The following is a 23,206-nucleotide window of genomic DNA, read 5'->3' on the forward strand; positions in this document are numbered from 1 at the left end:
TAGACCTTATCCCGCTTACCGGTCGTGCTTTGATGTGTATGTGCATGCAGTCTATTGCACCCACTACCTCATTCTGCTATTCTGCTATTTGGTGGAAAAGATGCATATTGTTGGACAATGCCTCACGGGAATTGGGGAAATATACGTGGTCACCAACATGTGCTGACATGGCATCCAGGAACTGGTGGAGTACCCTGGATGCTGATGTCTGTGAAATCCCCATCATAATACCAGCTGGTCTCTGGAAGGTACCTGTAGCTAGTATTCGTATGCCAATACATACCTTGGTATCCACTGGGATGGGTTCCCCTCTGTTGATTCTGTGAGTGAGGTGTGGCCGACACAGCTCAACAATTTGCTGCAGGAGGTCTCTGTCCACCCTATAGCGCTCCACTATCTCCAGCTCATGTAGCCCCTGGTAGGTTACCCTGGGTCTGTACACTCTTCTCTGTCTCCTCACTGTGGGTTGCTCAGCAGCATCCACAACATCACCACCCTCAGCACCTTACACATGTTGGTTTATGATAGCAAGAGCAGCCCCTAACATTTTGTTGGACTTAAGCTTTTTAAGCGTTTCCTCTTTGTATACTGCAGTGTTGCAGAGTTCTTGGGAATAAACAGGGGGGAATGCTGTTTGCAGAGTTTAAAATGCTGGGCTGGGCTAGGATAGTCTGCTGCCTGTGTAATTGGCTGATTCGGATATATTTCACCTGGCAGCTCTGCTAGTTCTCCTTGGTTAACTTCCTACTATTTATTTTCCTTTCTTTTCCCTTTCTGTTTCCTCCCGGGGCAGCGCCGCTCAAACACGCGTATGTGCGCACACGTTTGCACTAATCTTCCAAGGACAGGCTAGTGTTTCCTGGATTGCAAATTTACCTCATTTGCATAGCTTTCAGCAGCAAATGAGGTAATTTGCATACCATGAAGTTGTCCATGTCCTTAGAAAGAGGTTATAGGTCTAAAGAAATCAATGAACACCTGGATTCTACACATAACCTACGCTCAACCAAAGGTGCCCCATATTTTGGACCTTATCCTGCCAACGTAGACACTAAATCCATTAGTCTGATGCAGAATGTTAAATTCTCAACTTGCTTCACAACAGATCATATACAGATTAGAAATATTATTAGTAAACATTGGAATATTTTGCAAGCAGATGATACACTAACAACTATTGTAGGAACAAATCCTTCTTTTATGTATAGAAACAAAAAGAATCTTAAAAGATTATTATGCTATCCTACACATAATACAGCTCCTAGGATCCAATGTTTTACTAAACCTTGTGGACATTGTAATTTCTGTTCACTAATAGATTCTAACATAGTTTTTGTGCATCCTGATACACATAAAGAATTTTACATTCAGGTTGATGCAGATTGTATGACTGCCAATGTTGTATATTTGGCAGGCTGCATAATATGTTCTTGTTTTTATGTGGGCAAGACTAATCGACCTCTATGTGACAGAATGAGGGAACATTGTTATAGCATTAGGAAAGGGAACATACAAAATGCATTAGCAAAGCATGTCTTACAGACTGATAACCAGCATTCGTTCACTTTTAGAGTTTTGGAAAATATTCCAGTAAACAAAAGGGGAGGCAATATAATGAATCACACAGAGGACAAGGAAAGCAGATGGATTATTCTACTCAGGGCTGATAAAGGCTCTGGTATGAACGAAAGAGCATCCATCAAACCTCACCTTAGGAAACGTAGACATATCAAATAATAATTCTCTTGGGTAAATTCAGACAAGTTTCAGACATTTTACAGACTGGTATATTTTTAAACTATATACTTTAACTGCACATGCATCCATACCAACTTTTAATACATAGACCTATAAATACATATATTTTAACATACTATGTATTACATATTCATATGCATATCATACCATCATTTAAGTATTTTATGTATTTTATACATTTATTTATATCATATTATATTTATAACATTCATAATTTATATATTCGTATTCATATTTACACCCTCATTTACATTTACATTTGCATTTGTTTTTTATATACATTTTTATATACATTCCTATTAATATTCATTTTTACATTCATAATAGCTATATAATACACCATACATATTTCACATATATACCCACATTCATACATCATAAATATACATATTTATACATAACCCATTTTCATGACATTACATTCATCTAGAGCCCACAGTAGATCATATTACACACATATATAATTTTATATTTTCTATGCATCATACTCAAATATTTATTCTCCTGTTTTTATTACATTATTTATTACATCTTTTATATATTCATATCTTGAAGCTTATATGAGATAGAAACCTAAACATGCGTATTGAAGCATTATTTTTAAGTTATAATACTCAGTCACTTTAGATTGCATATAAATTTTATCAATGATTTTAACACTTGGCAGTTATTTTATATATGTGACATATGTTCTTACATTTATTTATTTTTAAGATGCTTTAGATAGTATATACGCATAATAATGAATTACATACTCTTTTGAAATGTTAATTGAATAATTTTTAGTTTAATTGGATTGTGTATTTAAAGGATGTATTTGTGAGTCATTTGTCTTGGATCTGAAGAAGTTACGTTAGTGAAAGCGCTTATCCGTCTGTTTTTACTAAATAAAACGTTATTTCACTTTGAACCTGACTGGTTTTAAATTGAATTTATACCTCGTTTTCGCACTTGTTTTTCATATATACCGTCAATATTTATCTATTTATTGTTTTGTCACAAGTGCGTTAACTTGTAAGCAACCAGAGCGCATTTTAAATCCATTTATTATACTACCGCCTATGTTGTAGTTCATGGGTACACAGTTTTTACCAAAGGGGTTGACAATTAACTTTTTGGCATTGAGCTTGAGGCTATGGCTTTGACATCAGGCATCTGTCTCAGTGAGACCCTTTTGTAGGATGTCCACATCATTAGTAGTTTCGATTATGGCTCCTAGTTTGCAGTCATCTGGGAACTTCATTAGCCAAAGACCTTCTGTGTTAGCCTGTACTTCAGGGAAGTAGATACTAAACAGGACAGGATGCAGGACTGAACCCTGTGGTACTTCACTTGTCACTGGTCTGAAGTCGGATTTGGAGTTTGCTACTTTCACAGTGTGGGTTCTGTCAGTAAGCCAGCTGACAACCCATCTTGTGACATAGGGATTTATACCTAGTTTAGTGAGTTTATCTATAATTCCAGAGTGGGGGGTGGTGTTGAAAGCCTTGGCAAGATCTAGATAGGCTGTGTGAACCACCTTACTTTTGTCTATGGCTTTGGTGACTGCTTCAAAGAAATCTATCAGGTTTAGGAGACATGATCTACCTTTTACAAACCTGAACTGGTTGTGGTCCAGAGTTTGGAGATTACCAATGTCTTTGTTTCTAAGTTCCATGATGATACGTTCCATGGCCTTGCAGACCAGGCTCATCAGGCTAATGGGGCGCTAGTTCCCAGGGTCCGTGGTGGCTACCCCCTTGTGTAGTGGGATAACCGTCGCTGTGTGCCATTCAGCAGGCACAAAGCCTGAGGTGAGGCTATGATTGAACATGATACTTAGGTGTGGTGCCACTTTATTCTGTAGTTTGTGTAGAACGCAGCCTGGGATGTTATATGGTCCCATGGATGCTGTGTTCCTGGCTTTGGGGAGTGGTTTTTACCTGTACAGGCATGATGACAGCAACTTTGCATTCTTCCGGTATAGAGATGGTCTCTTTCATGGGGGAGAGGGGGGTAAAGTTAGCACTGATCCTATCTGCCAGGATGTTGGCAATATCAGTTGGGTCTGTATATTTAGTGCCATTGTGCTGTAACTCAGAGCAGATCTGAGTGTTGCCATTGAGATTCTTGACATAGCTATAGAATGCTTTGTGGTTGTCTTTAGAATCAGTGGAGATTTTGTTTTTGTAACTAGCTTTGGAGGATTTTATCAGGGATCGCAGCTTGTTACTGAGGCTGACCAGGGAGCTCCTCCACTCATGGGATTTTACCCTCTTTTGCAACAGTTTCTTCCTTCTGTTGTGCAGTTTGTTTATGGCAGGGGACCACCAGATTGGCTTCCTTTTCTAGGAGGACAGCATCTTGGTTCTGTTTGGGATAGCACAATCGATGCACTCATGTAAGTGCTTATAAAGTGCAATTGTGTAGGATTCAGTAGTTGTAAATGTATTGTCCATCTGCATGGGTGTCCTGAGTTCACCACTTCTGTCTCATGAAGCATGATGTTGGATTTGGAGAAATTTTTTAACATGGATTCCTTAATGGGGGGTGGGGGCAAAATGTGGATATGTAGGTAATTAGCTTATGGTCAGATCGGATCAATGAGGCATTGACTTCAGGTGTGGAACACCAGTCACTCAGGACAAACCAAACACCGTAACCAACACAAATAACCACAAAGTGAGCTAAATGCTACTCATTGTCAGAAGTCTCAGCCTCCAAATGCACACACTCAAGGCACTTCTCAGTATGGAGAATATTGATATCTGTGCAGTAACAGACACCTAGTTCAAGGCTCCAGAGAGCACACCAGCACTACCAGGATACTACTCATTCCATACTTTCCAGCATCAGAACCTGGATCATAGCACATAGGGTGGGGATGTATCCATATTCATCAAGGATACCTACACTTTTCTCTACATCCTCTCTACAGGATATGTACTCATAGAATGTTGCACAGCAACATTCTTCCCACTCCACAGGGGTGGGGCCACAAAAGACCCTTGGCATTCACGCTTTATGAGCCTGACGAGTCTGATCTGCAAGGCAATGGAGCCAATCATAATGGAAGTCAACAATAAAGACATTGGGAACCTTCACACAGCTGAGCACACCCAGTTTGGCTTTGTCAAATGCAGATCACGCCTCATGAACTGGGTGTATTTCTTTGAGACAGTTACCCAGGCTACAGATGATTGAAATGAGCTCCGCACAGCCTACCTATACCTTGCTAAGGCCTTTGACACCATTCCCCAGTCAGGTATCATAGATGAACTCACCAGCCTGGGCATGAATCCATACATCACAAGATGGATTCCCAACTGGCTCACAGATAGATCCCACAAATTAAGAGTTGCTGGCTACATGTCAGACTCTACACCGGTAACAACTGGTGCCCCCAGGGTTCAGTCCTGGGGTCCCTACTGTTTGGTATAGACTTCTCAAAAGTACATGCCAACACAGGAGGGTTGTGTTGACTAAGGTTGCTGGGAACTGTAATGTATTTGCCATAATAGATTCCCCGGATGACAGAAATATTCTCCAGACGGGACTCTATGAGACAGATGTGTGGTGTCAGAATCATGGCCTAAAGCTCAATGTGGAAGAATGCATAGTAATCCCCTTTGGTGAAAACAAAATACCCACAAACTACCACATAGCTGCTACCCCCTAAAAACTGACAAGGTAATAAGGGATCTGGGGACACAAGTAGTCATCTTTGCTATGACAACCATGTTGCCAAAGTGATTAGGAAATCCTATGTGGCCCATCTAATCAACAAAGGGTTTGCATCAGGATCAAAAGAGGTAGTGGTGGCCCTCTACTCTTAAGTCATCAGACCCATCATTGAGTATAATGCACCATTTTGGACGTACTCGACTAAGCATATCCAGCAGCTGTAGAGACCACAGAGGTACCTCACAAAGAGGATTACTGGCCTCAAACAGTTGTGTTATGCAACACAACTGGTAAAACTAAATCTGTTCTTCGTTGCATACCACCTACTCAGAGGCACACTTTGCCTAACATACAGAGCCATAGGTTCATAGGTTCATAGGTTCATACTAGGCTATCTGCCCTAGGGCATTTATAAACCTAGCCAGAGTGTGTGTGGCTTTCGCCACCCGTTTAAAATTAATTTTGCTATGCCCATTTTCGAGGTTCGTATACTGTGCCTCTGTCTAACAGTGACCCAGAAGTGATACCCGGGGTAAACCTACGATCTCCCATCCACTCATCAAGATTCCTCTTCAAGAGAGTCAAAAAGCGACTCTGTCTAACCTGGACTGGGATTTTATTCCAGAGTGAAGGGAGCCTCTGGGATATGAATCTGTCCCTCCAGCATGTCCTATTTATTTCATTGCTGAGGTTCAAGTCTCTCAAGCGCGTAGCTCGATGGGATTTGGATTTTCTGAGGTGCAGCATGTCCATTAATTCCGGGTTGGACATGGCTTTATACGTCAGGCACAGATTGCCTCTGAGCAGGCGGTATGCCACTGAGTAGAGCTGGAGTTTCTTTAACCGGGCAGCATATGGCATCTGTTTAAGCCCTTTGATCCTCTTGGTGAGGTACTTTTGGGGTCTTTCCAGTTGCTGCAGGTGTCTGGTAAGGTACATCCCAAAAGGGGCATTGTACTCAATTATGGGCCTGATGAGGGATGAGTAAAGAGGCATGATGACCTCCCCTGATCTAGATGTGAATCCCTTCATGATTAGGTGGGCTATATAAAATGTTTTTCTAACCACTTTGCCACGTGGTTGTCAAATGAGAGATTGCTATCAGCTTGGGTCCCCAGGTCCCTAATTACTTCTTCTGTATTTAATGGATTACCACCTATTTGGTAATTTGTGGGCACTTTGTTTTTGTCAAAGGGGATGACTATACACTTTTTGGTGTTTAGCTTGAGGCCATGGCTCTGGCACCAGTTGTGTGTTTCTTTGAGGCCCTTTTGGAGGATGCTTGTATCGGCTGGAGAGTCGATTATGGTGCCCAGGTTGCAGTCATCTGTGAACTTGGTCAGCCACAGTCCTTCCATGTTGACCTGTACCTCCGAGAAATATATACCAAACAAGAGAGGTCCCAGGACTGAGCCTTGTGGGACGCCACTTATAACTGATTTGGAGTCTGACATGGCTCCAGCAATTCTAACCATGTGGGTTCTGTCCTTGAGCCAGTTTGCAACCCATCTAGTGACATAGGGGTTTATATTTAAGCTGGTGAGCTTATCTATAATGTCCAAGTGGGGTATTGTATCGAAGGCTTTTGCGAGGTCCAGGTAGGCTGTGTGGACCACCTTTCCCTCGTCAATGGTCTTGGTGACTGTTTCAAAGAAATCAACCAGGTTTAAGAGGCAGGATCTGCCCTTAACAAAGTCGAACTGGGTAGGATCCAGTGTCTGTAGGTCCCCAATATCTTTATTTATGAGGTCCATGATGATCCTTTCCATAGCTTTGCAGACCAAGATAGTCAGGCTTATGGGGAGATAGTTTCCAGGATCTGTTGAGGCACCACCTTTGTGGAGAGGGACCACTGTTGCTGTACGCCACTCTTTGGGTACATATCCTGTAGTAAGGCTGAGATTGAACAGTAGTTTTATGTTTGGGTTTAGCTCTTTTTGGAGTTCATGTAGGACGCAGCCCGGGACACCGTCTGGTCCCATTGATTCTGTATTTTTTGCTTTGGAGAGGGCGGCTCTTACCTGAGCATCTGAGATGTCAGGGGGGCAGCACTCTGCTGGGATAGATATTTGCCCTTTTGGTGGGGAGGGGGGAAGAAGTTTGCACTGAACCTGTCAGCTAGGATGTTGGCAATGTCTGTGGGTTCGGTGAATTTTTTGTCATTTTGGACTAATTCTGAGCATATCTGGGAATTCCCACTCAGGTTCCTAACATAACTAAAGAAAGCCTTGTGATTATCCTTAGTGTCCTGTGCAATTTTTCTCTCGAAGCTGGCCTTAGACGATTTTATGAGTGCCCATAGTTTTTTGCTGATACTGATCAGAGATGCCTTCCTTTTTTGGGATTTTGCTCTGTCATGTAGTAGCTTCCTCCTTCTATTGTATAGTTTGTTTATGGCTGGGGTCCACCAGACAGGATGTCTGCCTTTGGAGGATTGGGTCTTGGTTTTATTTGGGATTGCATGATCCATGCATTCCTGAAGGTGCTCATAGAATGCGTTTATAAAGGATTCTGCGGTCTGGGCCATATTTTCTACAGGCCCGGGGGCTTTGAGGGATTCCACCTCAGTTTTGAGGAGTGTGAAATTTGATTTAGAGAAGTTTTTCACTGTGGTTTTCTGGGCAGGGGGTGGGGTAGGGATGTGAATATCCAGTGAGATTAGTTTATGGTCTGATCTTACCAGTGAGGGATACACTTCTGGTCTGGAGCATAGAGTCCCCATGTTGGTGATGATCAGGTCCAGTATGTTTTCCCCTCTTGTGGGAGTGGTAACACGTTGTTCCATAGCATTTGAGTTTATAAATTCTAGGAACCTTTGGGCTAGGGTGTTGGAGCTAGAGTAATGCTCCCAGTCTATGTTTGGGTAGTTCAAGTCACCCAATATAATGGTGTTTGGAGAGACCTTCATATTTTCCAGTGTTCCCAGGAAGGCCGAGTGGGGTTCCTGGGTTTGGGAGGGTGGTCTGTAGCAGGCTATAAACTGGAAGGCAGTTTTACCCACTGTTAGTTGCACATGGATAGTCTCTGATGCTTCGTGCTGTGCCACCAACCTGGAGGTGTGGGTATCTTTGACGAATATTGATACTCCCCCTCCTTTTGTGGTTCGGTCCAAGTTTTGGGGCCGAAAAGCATGGTATGAGGTATAACCTGGTAGTGCTGGGGTGCTCTCGGGAGCCTTGAACCAGGTTTCTGTTACTGCACAGATATCAATGTTCTCCATGCTAAGGAGAGTTTCAAGTGCATGCATCTTGAGCTTTAGACTTCTGGCGTTGAGTAGCATTACTCTTAGTTTCTTATCCCTTGTGATACCTATGGAGGTGGGTTTGTCTTTTGAGCCTTGCCTAAAAAGGCACTATGGGGGTAGCAAGAGCCTTTGCCAATATCCGAAAGCCCAGGGGTGACAGGTGCAAGCCGTCCCTAGCGAAGCATCGTGGCTTGTCGAGCATGTCATCCCAGGCTGACAGGCATTGGATCCCCTTTGAATGACACCAATACTTAAGCCAATTGTTGAAATTGATCATCTTGTCTTCATATTGTGGCATCATTCTTGGTGAGGGTAAGATGCTACTCAAGGTCAGTGTCATACCGGCCTGGGCTACATGCTCAGAGAGCTCCTCTATGTCTCTTTTCATGTAGTCCAGGGAGGTACGTCTCAGGTCATTTACACCAGCATGGACAATGACTGAGTCATATTTGTACTTGCCTTGGAGTGACCTGAGTGCTTGTGTTATGTGGCAGATCCTAGCGCCCGACAGGCAGCTCACCGTGACCTTCTCCTTGTTCAGCCTGGTGAGCGGGACGTCAGTGAGCCTGACGATAGAGTCACCTATGACAAGTGCATCAGGTGTGTTGTTTAGCCTTAAGGGCTGTGACTGTTCGGCACACTGGCTTTGTGAGCTATGTGTTGCACGTGTTTTGTTTTGGGGTAGCAGTTGCTTGGGTGTCTGCTTTAGAGGTCTCTGCTGCTTAGGCAGATTTTTATTTAGAGCCTCCAAGTATGTTTTTGTGTGTTTATGTGTTTGGTTTGCTGTTGTGGTAGGTCTATGTGAGACTGGAATTGTAGTGAGTGTGGTTTCCTTCTCCTCCTGACTGGTTACGCCAGTACTGAGTTGAGAGAGCTTAGCCTCCAGTTTTGCTATATGGTTCCATCTCTCACATGTGTTGGAATTTGTTGGGAGGAGGAGAGGGTTGTCTGTGTACATGAGGCAGTTGTAACATTGCCTCAAGATTCCCAGATTCACCAGCTGGACCGGAGAGGAGATTGACAACTGATCTTTGGACATGCTAGAATAGTATTGGGAATTCCTTTATAATTGAAAAAAGGGCCAATGGGGAACAAGTTACTCAAGGGGAGTTTGTGAGGGTGTAGTGCTTTTAATTTTTTAGTGCTGACTTATATAATTGCTTTAGTGAGCAAGTGCTAGGTAACTTAAAGTCCAACACATAACTGGTGAACATGCTCCATCTATGGATAACAAAATTGAGTCACACTACACACTCCTGGGATAAGAACCTCATCACAACAATGAATACGACATGCTGGTGGGATAGAGTACCATCCCAGACACTTGCCTTATTGTGGAACAGAGTCCCAATGTACATCAGACAGAGCCCCTCGCTGGCATTTTTCAATACGAACCTTGATGAGTGGATGGGAAACAGAAAATTCACACCAGGCATCACATCAGCAGCCCCACTGGAAAGGGGCTCACGGTACTAACTATTAGAACTAGGGCTTAGGAGACTACCCAATGGGGTGGTGAAAGCTGCACAACTTGCCTAGACTAATATATGCCTTTGTGAAGATAGTCTACTATATACCTATGAACCTATGTGACAGGTACATGTCTACAAATAGTAGATGTGTACTTCATTGTACAGTCATGTTGTACAGCAGACACATGGACCACATACACTGTAATGCTTACAGATACCGGTGGCTGTTATGTACACTGGGTGAGATGTGCACCTCATGTCTTTTGTGCCATTGGGATGTGTGCTGGGTGGGACAGTCCTGGATGGCTCCCTGTCATGGTCACCCTCTTACACACATCTCTGCCCATCCATCTTTGGCTTATTATACTGTGTTCCCCCTACATATATATAGGAACATAGGTAGGTAATAGGCTATCTGCCTGAAGGCAAATATTAGTATGGCCAGAGTGTGCAGCTATCACCACACATGGGGTTACTTCCCCAGGCCTCTGTGTAGCAGAGCTGATGAAGTGATACATGGTGTGACAGTTCAGTTTCACATTCACTCATCAAGGCTCCTATGGAAGAGTGTCAGTGAGGGACTCAGCTTAATGTAGGTTGGGAGCCTGTTCCAAAGCAAGGGAAGTCTGTGAGTTAGTAATGTATCCCTCCAACATGTTTTATTTATTGTTGTGATGATAATGTCCCTAGGGCATGTGGCACAGTGAGCTTGGGTTTACTTCAGATAGCGCATGTACAGCAGTTCTGCATTGGACATGGGTCTATCTGTTGGGCAGAGATCGCCTGAGTAGACAGTATGCAACAGAGTACAGATTGAGTTAACGTCAGTCTTGTTGCATGGGGCAACTGTTTGATGTCATTCATCCTCTTTTTGAGGTACTTTAGTGGTGTTTCCAGCTGCTGAAGGTGCCTAGTCAGATTCATCACAAGAGTGCCATGATACTCTCTGATGGGGCTGATGACTGATGAGTAGAGGGAACCTCCTTTGACCTACATGCAATGACTTTGGCAATTTGTGTGAACACATAGCATGATTTCCTAACCTCTTTGTGAATGTGTTTCTGGAAGTAGAGATGACTATCCATATGTGTCCATTGATCCTTTATTATTACCCTCCATATTTAGGGTGTTGGCACCTATGTGGTATTTGTATGACTGTAGCTCGAGGCCATAGGTTTGACACCACATCTGTCTGACTGAGACCCTTTTTAAGGATGTCTCTGTTGTCCCAAACATCGATTATTACAACCTCTTTGCAGTCATCCAAAAACTTTGCTTACCATAGCCCTCGTGTGTTTGACTGTATTTCTGAAAAGTATACACCAGACAGGAGGGGTCCCAGGACTGAGCCATTGGGGACAGCAGTTGTTACCAGCTTACAGTCCAACAGGTAGACCGCAATTCTTACCTTGTGGGGTCTATCTGTGCCCCAGTTCGCAATCCATCAGATGACATACGTGTTTATGCACAGGTTGTTTATTTTGTGGCTATGACATGTGTGTGGATGTTGGAAAAGGGCTTTTCAAGGTCTATGTAGGCCGTGTGTAGCTCATTTCATTGATGTATGTCCTGGGTGACTGCCTTGAAAACTGTCTAGCAGGTTCAGAAACCATGATCTGCCCCTGACCTAACCAAAATGGGTAGGGTTGGGTGTTTGTAGGCTCCCAATAGCTCTTTTTATGAGTTCCATAATGATGGACTCCATGGTCTTGCAGATCAGGCTTATTAGGCTTATAAAACAATAGTTCCCATGGTCTGTTGTGCACCAACACTTGTGGAGTGTTCCAAATGTTGCTGCAACCCATTCAACAGTTTCATATCTTATACAGAGGGTGAGTCTCAACAGACTGTTCAGGTGCAGTGTCCGTTTGTTTTGGAGTTCACATATGACACAGCCAGGGAAACCATGTCATCCCATAGATGCCATGTTTTTAGGTTTGGATAGAGCTGTTTAACCATTGTATATGTGATTACTGGATTTTCACAATCTCCACGTATGGTAATGGGACCTTTTGTCAGTGAGAGGGGGGTAAATATGTATGAACTTGTCTGACAAGATGTTGGCAATGTCAGTCATGTATATGTATTCATTTACACTTTGCACTGACTCAGAACATGTATGAGTTTACATTGATATTTATGACATAGTGAAAGAAAGCTTCATGGTTCTCTATGGACTCTTTGGCAGTATTTTTGCCAGAACATGGCTTGGATAATGTTAGGAGTGCACATTGTTTCTTTATGATACTGATCGGAGATTTATTGATCTTCTTTGGATTTTCACTTTCTTTGAACAACTTAAGTACGTGTAGTACATAGTTTGATTATGTCAGGGGTCCAATATATTATATGGGTCTGTTTTCATATCACTGTGTGCGCAAGGCAGGATTGGTGAATAGTGACAAGTGTCCGGAGTAAGAACTGCAACTGCCAGATATGTGTGGCCCACTGCTGTGCTCAGACATGGCCTAAGTATGTGAGCATGCCCAGTATGACCTTTCAGTATGTTGCTGACTGAAATTTGTTAAATTTGTTTAAGTGTGTGAGCATGCCCACTATGGGCATATATACTATATGTGTGTGAAAAATCAAGTTGTTTTTTTACTTCAGGGCTCACCTTTGTCTTGTACATCGACAGGAAGCATGCTGTAACTGCAGGGCTTCCATGAGTCAATTTTGCAGACTTATCAACATTTCTACATACAGGGGGGACAGCTATTATTTGCACATTTCTACCTGGGGGGGCACACCTGATTGTTACTGTGGGTGTACATAGGATGAGGGTTACACCTCACACTTATACACATTTTCTAGGCCTGCACTACTATGTAAGGTACTCCATTTCAATCTGTACTGTTGCCTATCGTACTGGCTTGAGGCATACCACTGTACTACAGACCTTAGCTTCCAATTACACACATATTAGTTTGTGACTTCATAGCCTACCCAACCCACATCACACTGCCTGACCTGCTGTTATCTGTCTGCAAAGGCCGGGGGGAGGTTACTCATATGCCTCTTCAGAGGGCATGATACAGCATTTGTTTGTGTTTGCATTTGTCTACAACTGTCCTGCTGGCTGTGACTGTTAGGTATGTGACCCCCCCTCCAACTGGTATGTGTGAGTGACTTAAGTTGTGCCTGTGCCAGTGAAATGCTGTCATGGCTTAGTGGTTCAGTACTGTGACTATAGTGCAGAGTACCACTGCTTTTTATTTTCCTGCTGGGCAGACCTGACTGGTTAAGGAACAGTAAAGCAGGTCTGAGTGTGTTTACCCAACTTTGCTCGACTTTGCCCAACATTGCCTGATGCTGCCCGACACTGCGCTGGTTAGCGAGGTGCGCAGCTATGCGCAATTGCATTTAAATATGCTCAATACTGGTAAAATGTGCTTAGCGGTGCTTTATATTGCTTAGAATAGGGCACTCATGCCTCAGGTGGTGCTGCAGGGCTGCCTATGTCAGATGCACATAGTACACTCCCTATATATGTTTGAAAACAGGTAGTGTCAAGTTAGGCATCCCTTTTACTGTATGTGCGAATCAGAGAGAGGTGTCATTTCCAGAGTTCCTACTGAGTCAGTGTATGTGCTATGTGTTGCCTCTTTGCCAAGACCAGGGCATACTGGGCACACCTCCTTCTGCCTACTGGGGCAGGCTCAGGTTGTTCCTCCTCCGAGTCACGCTGTGCCTGTGCAGGCCTTGGCAATGGTGGGGGGCTGTTTGGCCCTGCCCCATGCTGTTCTTGCCGCAGCTGTTTCCGCAGGATCATATTGTGTAGCATGGCACTTACCATAACTATTTGGGTACATGTAGTTGGTGAGTATGGCAAGGCTCCACCAGATGTATCCAGGCACCGGAACCATGACTTGAGCTTCCCAAACACACGCTCAATTATGTTTCTTGTTTGTGCATGTGCCTCATTATGGAGTTTTTGTTCAGGTATGTGTGCATTTCTGATGGATGTCATCAGCCACGGCTCCAGTGAGTTTCCAGCATCCCCCACTAGGTGACCATCAGGGATGTCCCCATTGGCAAATCTCTGGTACAGCTTCATCAGATGCCAGATGTGGGAATCGTGATAGCTTGCAGGGCAGCCAAAACACACATTCATTATTATGCCCTGGGCATCACACACAACCTGGCAGTTAATGGAGGGGAAGCCCTTGCAGTTGATGTAGACCTTATCCCGCTTACCAGGTGGTGCTTTGATGTGTATGTGCATGCAGTCTATTGCACCCACTACCTCAGGGTATTCTGCTATTTGGTGGAAAAGATGCATATTGCTGGCCAATGCCTCACGGGAATTGGGGAAATATACGTGGTCACCAACATGTGCTGACATGGCATCCAGGAACTGGTGGAGTACCCTGGATGCTGATGTCTGTGAAATCCCCATCATAATATCAGCTGGTCTCTGGAAGGTACCTGTAGCTAGTATTCGTATGCCAACACATACCTTGGTATCCACTGGGATGGGTTCCCCTCTGTTGATTCTGTGAGTGAGGCATGGCCGACACAGCTCAACAATTTGCTGTAGGACGTCTCTGTCTACCCTATAGCGCTCCACTATCCCCAGCTCATGTAGCCCCTCGTAGGTTACCCTGGGTCTGTACACTCTTCTCTGTCTCCTCACTGTGGGTTGCTCAGCAGCATCCACAACATCACCACCCTCAGCACCTTGCACATGTTGGTTTATGATAGCAAGAGCAGCCCCTAACATTTTGTTGGACTTAAGCTTTTTAAGCGTTTCCTCTTTGTATACTGCAGTGTTGCAGAGTTCTTGGGAAAAAACAGGGGGGAATGCTGTTTGCAGAGTTTAAAGTGCTGGGCTGGGCTGGGATAGTCTGCTGCCTGTGTAATTGGCTGATTCGGATATATTTCACCTGGCAGCTCTGCTAGTTCTCCTTGGTTAACTTCCTACTATTTCTTTTCCTTCCTTTTCCCTTTCTGTTTCCTCCCGGGGCAGCGCCGCTCAAACACGCGCATGTGCGCACACGTTTGCACTAATCTTCCAAGGACAGGCTAGTGTTTCCTGGATTGCAAATTTACCTCATTTGCATAGCTTTCAGCAGCAAATGAGGTAATTTGCATACCATGACACTGTCCGTGCAAGAGTAGCTTTAGCAGCTCTAGTGCACACCCCTGCCGGCTGTACCTGGATCACATGGCAGACATATTGCCGCCGTGAGCTCCTACACTCTTCTTGCACTCCATGCAAGCTTTCGTAAATCCGGCCCCCAATATAAAAATGTAGCACTTGTACACAATGCCAATATATTCACTGCGGTGATGAAGTCTTGCTTGACAATGAGAAAATTAAAATACCAAGTTGTTTTAATTGTCATACATCAGGGGTCGTATATGCAGCTGTGTGCTCTTGTAGTCCAGCTTACTATATAGGTAAGAATGAGTGGAAGTTGAAACAATGTATAAAACATTTAAACACATATTAAACATTAAAACTAAGTCAACCAGTGCTCTGTATAAACATATTGCCATAAATGATGGACACAAATTTTGTTTTGCCATTATAAAGCAGATGTCAAACTTAGGGGTAGCCCATGGTCCATTATATTGGAACAATGGTAACTTGGGTGGCAGATTTATTTGGATGCTACTATGGCCCACATCTTAATGAAATTATATCTATTAATGGCCTTCTTAAAATGAAGGCATAACAAAAATAATTAAAAATAATCTCTCTCCACATATGGTATGCATTTACATTTTTCTTATATTTCGATTCCCTACATTATGTGCTCTGGGTCATTAATAAGTTCCATTTTCATGTTTATGTAGTTCTATTTTACCTCATTCTGATTTTAGTCCTTAACAGTGTTATACATAGTTCTTCCATCATTTTATGATAAGCAGATATCTAGTGCTTCTAGCATTTAATTTTATGTATTTCTTAGCTAACATTTTAATTTTAGTGTTATACCATATAATTAATTAGTTTGTTTTTTGAGTTATGCTGTTGCAATGTGTTCGTTTTATTATAGCATGTCTCTTTAATTTTTTTGGCTCCAAATTCAAAAATTTCACATGACAAGTTGGTAAGAAAGGTATGTCATATGACCAGCTACTTTTATCTAAAGAACTCTTAATTGCTTTAGAAAAAAGCTCTTATTTTTAAAGATTTTGTCACTAATAAATTCAGACCTTAACTTGATTTTAATTTCAGGTATTCTTACAGCTATACCTTCAGCATATGTTTTCTGCGTGGAAGTCGTTCTTTTATGAGGAGCAGACCAGAAGTATGAGGCAAAAATTGGAAGAGTTAAGAGGTCTGCTCCCTCCCATAATGTTTTGCACTATATCCGTTGTTATTTGGAGCTATCTTCAACATCAGCTATCTATTATTCTACATTTCAGTTTCTACTTTCCTCAAATAAACCCCTACTACATCCTACCTTAACTACACCTACATCCCCTATACTTTCATATCCCTTTATTTCTTACATTTTAGAAAAAGGTTTCTCCTAAAATTCCTCATGCTAGTGTCTCTTCTCCTACTTGCACACTTAACATCCTACCAACATCCGTTAACATCACAATTCCAACAAACTCATACTTTTTCTCCTAACACAATACTTCTGAACCTCATCTCTCTATATCAGCACTCATTTATCCTATTGTCAAGTACAATTTTCCAAAGCAACAACCATTTTTTCATAAGTTGGGTATTATACATAAAAATTACTCAAAAATGCCTCTATCTGCTACATCAAGCCTCCATAACAATAACATTTAGTGCTGACATCCACCCAAACCTAGGCCCGACTCAGCATATACAGGCACCAGACATCATATCACCATTAGCTACTTTATCACTAATACCTCATACTCCCACCCTGGCCTTCATATGTACCATTCCGAATTAGGATGTATTTGTAAATAATCTCTGAAGTGCATGCATGGATAGCACTACTCATTCCAGACATCTTAGTCACCACGGAAACCTGGCACCACCAGGAAACAAAATGAAGACATGGCCCTGCCGAGCTGTAATATTATTAGAATAGACAGAAAACAAAAGGAAGACATAGTCCTGCCGAGCTGTAATATTATTAGAATAGACAGAGCCATAAAAAAGCTGGGGGTGTCACTATTTTCTACAAAAATACACTGGAGATCTCCCTTCTTTGCACATCCTGCCAAATTCTGTCAATGCAACAGTTTCCTGTGTCCTTCAGTATGTGTACTGTACAGACCAAGAAACAGTAGGAAATGTTTTGTAGAATGATTTATAGCACTGTATCTGAAATTAATACTCCTGCAGTGTGGACTGAGGCACACCTATGTATGGCTTTGCAAAATCGTGTTAATGTGATATATGTTGCCGCTTTGGCATAATGAGATAAAGCCCTGACAATGGACAGATGACCTGAGTTCAATTACCAGTTTGCGCGACTGATAGTGTAGGAGGGAGGGAGGGATGGGTGTGCCCATTCTAGGGGGTGATCATTGGTAATGCTCCCTAAGTTCAGGCTTGATCCAAAAGTGGGTAGTTGCCCTCAGATGTAACTAATGAGCATGAGGGGCAGAGAAAGGGAAATTGTGTAGAGCATATAAAATAAAAGCCCTCCACCAGACAGAAGCACAGGTGTTCAAGCTTTCAGCCCTGACACCTTTAACATACATGACTGGCCCCAACAACACTGGATTATGTCTGGGGAATAGAAGGATGGCAGGTAGACCCTGTGAGGAAGTAGAGCACTAGGGCCTGGGCTGATAAATTTGAGGTCTGACAGGACAGAAAAAAAAGTAATAAGATATGTGTTGGATCTCCGTTTATGTCTCCTTTAGATCATAAAGTGATAGAAGTCCAAATGGACCCTATATACTTCAATGGGGACAGACATCAAAGTACAGCCACACAGGTGGATGCACTGTATGGTCATCATGTCACACAAGTCAATATCCTTACAGCAACAATTAATACAAGCTATGCCATTGCTGATGGTAATTTCTTTGATGGACACAGCAAGTTCACATACTGAAGGCACTGATGATGATGATGATGATGATGATGATGATGATGATGACCCTGACTGGACAACACCAGTCAGGAACTTTATTAAATGTAAATCCATCAAATTACACATTTCCAGGTTTGAATATTGTAAGTAATCTGTTTAGCTGCATATCCCTATTTGCCATTGTTTCACACATGTGACTATAACTACATGGCTTTCTAATTCAGTGTTAACAGTGTACTTTATCTTCATACTGCCTTTTCTGAGAAATGACCAACCAGAACAGAATCAGAAAACATTGTTGAAAGTGCCATCACAGCATGTTAACACATCTCACCTGTCTATGTCCCTAAACTGCTTTTATTTGTAAATTCCTTTGTTTCTCAACTGCCCTGATGAGAATGTGTTGCAAGGGATATCAAAAATTCATTCATACCCACCCAATGCTGGGCTATATGGCACTGGGGAATTTACTAATTACATCAGGTATGAATGTTACTGGTGGTAGTGTGCATAGCCAGCCTTAGGCATAAGCCAACTAGGCAGCCACCTAGGGCGTCACTCTAGTAGGGGTGCTTTTCCAGTAATTTGAATGGTGTAGGTAGACCAGGATGGGGGCACCGGGTGGTGTGGAGGGGTGCTATGGAGCCCTTTTGCCTAGGGCACCATTTGACCAAAGGCCGACCCTGGTAGTGTAGTATGCTGGGCATGTTCAAACCATGAATTTGATGCCATATCATTGTAGCACCGACCATTTGATCCCAAACTGTTATCTCATTCCATCAGTATGTTACATGAGGTATGCATAGCTACAGAAACTGCTTGTGGGCTTACACAACTCTGCAGCACATCTTGGTGGTGATGCCAAGTCCTGTGCTCCTAGTCATACTGCAAAGTATGGCTGTTACTCTGTTATGGACTTGGACACAGATTGGATCACTGACTTACAGTTAGTGCAGGTACTTATGCAGATTGTTGATACAGTACCATACATTACAACTTAAATCTACAGCACAGGCTTTATGTAACAGCTGTGTTTATCATTGATAATCTGTTTTATGCAAAATTTGAAAAAAACTCTCCTTTGCCTTCCAGCTTGTGCAAAGCAATCAGGTAAGTTCGAAAGCCATGGAGCTGGAAGGACAGACTCATGCACTTCACTTTCTTGGCAATGAAGGTGTTTTAATTGCCAGCCACACCAGTGACAGCATGTTTTCCTATGAAAATACACACAAGGCAGTCATCTCAGTGTCAAGCAGTGGTTTGACGGGTGGCATGTTACCAAAGGTAAGAACATCACTATCAGACATCATGCCTTATACTGTCTTTGCTATGAAGTTCACATAGTTTTACATGTCTGTAACACTGCTAAGTTATTTCTGTTATCTGCTGTGTAATAGTGTAATTGGCACATTAAAAGTAAATGTGCCCTTTGTACCTTTCAGGAGTGAAGAAACAGATGGATAAGAGAAGGAAGCATTATTCTAGCCAAATTCTTTGTGCATAGTCACAGTCTGAATTTAACAGCTTATACCGGTGTGTTAAAAGTAGCAATGAGGACAGAGAAACTATAACAGCAAAGTGGATCCCCTGGTTGAATCACAACTGCTTCACAAGAATCGCTGCAAGATTTATCCACAATGTGAGTATGATGACATAGGCAAACTAATGTTTTTCAGGAAGGATATGTTTAGATAGAATGCATGTAAATACTAGAAATTATGCTGTGCTGTTCCTTCTCTTACTGAAGTGGATGATTCTGAATGTATCAGATGCTAAAATAACTTCTTTTCTACAAAGGCAGCAGTCAGTAGAAAGGGCCGGAGGTCATAATATCAAAAACTCATGCTTACTGAGGTACTGCCCCAGTATATTATCTTCACATCAGACATCAGTGTTGGAAGTGTTTCATTATGTATTAGTATTGTTTGCTCTAAAGAGGATGTATTACATCTTTGACAGAATTCAGGCTATATAATGTGACCATAAAGCTTTAGCTATTTTGGATTTGTAAGAACAGAATTTTAATAACAGGTGCTGTGCTGTTAATGACCCTTTATATTTTATAAGTTGATGATATCAACATTGCACTTCAATGAACATGTAAATTGTTCACAGCAAAGCATGGCTGCTGGTGGGGCTCAGTGAGGAGCATCAAACTCATGAAGTTGAGGAGGAAAACCAGCCATCAAGGAGCTCAAGACACACACAAGTTATCAAATTCTAAAATGCACCAGTACACATCTGTTCCTAAATTTATGTTGTGGTACTGCTCAGTCCACAGCATGCCTCTGATAGCACTGTAGAAATTATTTGCATTCCTTTTCATAGTGTTTTAAATACTGCATGCAGTAAAGCTTAGCTTACTGACAACCTGCTTGTACACAATACCAACATTTAACATAATCTGTGCCCTCACTTAGGCTGCATGCATAGTTTAACAAGGACTGTCTTCTCTGTGTGAAAGGCCATTTCATCATACAGACAATGACATCATGGGTGAAAATGCTACATCCTCCATTAATTCTCCACAAATACAAGTGAGACAGCAAGACAGACATCACTGCATGTCTACAAACCTGATTCTGTACTAGAAGATATGGTTTGTACATTAATACAAACCAATGTGCATTAAAACAGAGTTCAGAAATATGTTCATTAAGATGAAAGAAAAGAACCATTCCTGATGGATACTTTGGAAAACTATGTGCTGCAGCTGTCCGAATCATGGAATTAGGCAAAAAATGATGTTGTACAACTTCTGCACCACCCAATACAGAATAAAAACAAGAACTTGGTAACACTATATTTCCTTGCAATAAAATTGCTGTATTAATCAAAGCCAGTAATGTTTAATAAATGTGTCATGTTTTCTCAGGAAACCTACAAAAAACTAATTAATAGATGACTTAATTGCATGAGTGTAGCAATGCTTACTTTGACAAATGTTACCGTGGGGTCTGTTTATTCAGGAAGAGCACAATGTTTTATGAATGATTTCTAGGCTGCATATTTCAATGCTCTGATAAAGGTAGTGTGATGTGACATAACAGTGGGCTACTTCTGAGACATAAAAGGTTTTCAGTCTGGCATCCTTTGTTTCACAGTTGATTATGTGATTTAGCAGTGAAATGTGATCTGTTGTTGTAGTACCTATATATGTACACTGAAATGTCTTTTGTAGTCCTTAATAAAGGGAAGTTGTTACATCTGCTCCAAGTTGTGAAAATGTTATGTACCTTTTAATTTGTGATTGTAGCCAGCTGATTTACCTGACCATTAGTTCTGTCAATGTGGTCTGAAAGTACACCTATGAAGTAACATACCTCCAGTCGGTGACACAGCTTTCCCAGGAAAGCATCCATTTATGATGCCCCTTAATGGTTCTCTATCACAGTACAGCTATTTATCAAGGCACTGACATACAAATAGTTGCATAACAGCATGATGATGGTGATATCATTTCCAGGCCAAGCTTACACTTGGTGGTGGGTAACACAAAAAGTGTGGTGTGATGCTGAAGGTAGTTAATGTGCAACCTAGGCACAACAAAGTGACAAGGAACTGACACAGATTACAAGTGTGGTTCTACCACAAAGCTGTAGGTAGGTGTTGTTGTCCCTCTTCTTCTCCAACATCTGCCACAACCATCCAGTCTAAGCTGATGCACAAAGATGAATTAAAATACTGGTACTGTGTAGGATTCAGCAGTCAAACTTTCAGTTCCCATCTGCATGGGTGTCATGAAGTTTGTCACTTCTAACTTGACAAACAACTTGCTATAGTCCACGTATCATGGGCAGAGCACTGAAGTGCTTCTGTCCTAACCACAAAGGCACTATCATCATTTATAAACAGAAGGATGATATATAGGTTCATAGGTAGTAAGCAGTCATGTAGTCCAGCAGACCATTAAGGGGCCTAACTCAAATTTCCATTTGCTTCAAACCACTATCTGGTTAGGTGACTTGCTCAAGGTCACACAGCAGGCAAATGAAGGTGGAAACATTCAAACCTTGTGCCCTTGGAACAGGAAGCAGCTCATTAACAAGTCAGAGATTTAGTTCTTTGCACAAACTACCAGAATTATCACTGCCACATGAGCATCTGTGGATCATGACTACTCACATCTTGGACACAGGACAGCCACCCCCTCCACCCCACTCTACACCCACTGTCAGTGGAATGTGGTGCTGATGCATAACATAGTGTGTTGGGATGCAATTAATGAGTATGTCCTGCTTATGCATAACAGTGTGTAATGACAAGAAGTGGCAGTAGGCATTTTTGAAGGTGGGGGTATTTGTGACTTCCATACACCATACTGCCTGGTGAGTCAAATGGGTGGCTATGTGATGCTTTTACTTAAAAAGGTGTTATGAGGATGACACAGATTAAGTGGGGCTGAAGATAGGTGGTATGTCTTGCTTATGCATATTATGTAGTGGGACTATTCTGTTGTGGATCCCAGGAATGCATGTCAAACAGTCATCAACATAAGTGTACAAGTAGTTGATGAAAATTAGCAAAACTACTAGTTGTTTGTCATCTATGAGGCCTTCTATTGCATGCATAAACTGCTGAGACAGAGCAACAAGTAATACATCTGTCACTCTTTCTGCCTCAGATGGTTTATATACATCATTAAACTTATACAGCCAAGAAGGACATGGCTGCCTTTCCCCAAAAAAATGCAGTGATGCAAGTTTAGTCCATTTACATATGCTTATTCATCTCGGTACTTTGGGTCTAGTATGCAGTAAAATGGACATTTTTCACTTCCAAGAATTTATAAATGTTTGTATACAGAATAAGAAAAAATGTAAACACAGAACTATCCATGACAGTTCACACAGTAAGTTTACAGTTATCATCAATAAGTATTCAGCTTTACATGTATATCACCCCAGTTATACTGCCGACTTTGTCATGTATGTGCCAAACTGCTCATTTCAGGGAACTTGGATCAATCACATCCTCAACAAGTAACACCAGTATTTACCACATTCAAGTAATCTGCATAAAGACTACTTAACAAGGCCAATGAAATGGGTGAATAACCACCAATAACACAGTCTGACCAAATC

The 23,206-nt window shown here is 42.1% G+C and overlaps 1 protein-coding gene across 1 annotated transcript in view; it reads right to left on the bottom strand.

Annotated features, from left to right (window-relative positions):
* The window catches only part of LOC122815309 (zinc-binding protein A33-like), an 807,460-nt gene that overhangs the window by 343,877 nt on the left and 440,377 nt on the right, over nucleotides 1–23,206 (bottom strand). The window lies entirely within an intron of this gene.

The sequence above is a fragment of the Protopterus annectens genome, chromosome 11.part0, assembly GCF_019279795.1.
Source record: "Protopterus annectens isolate FY-2018-M chromosome 11.part0, PAN1.0, whole genome shotgun sequence".
Taxonomy (NCBI): Eukaryota; Metazoa; Chordata; order Ceratodontiformes; family Protopteridae; genus Protopterus; species Protopterus annectens.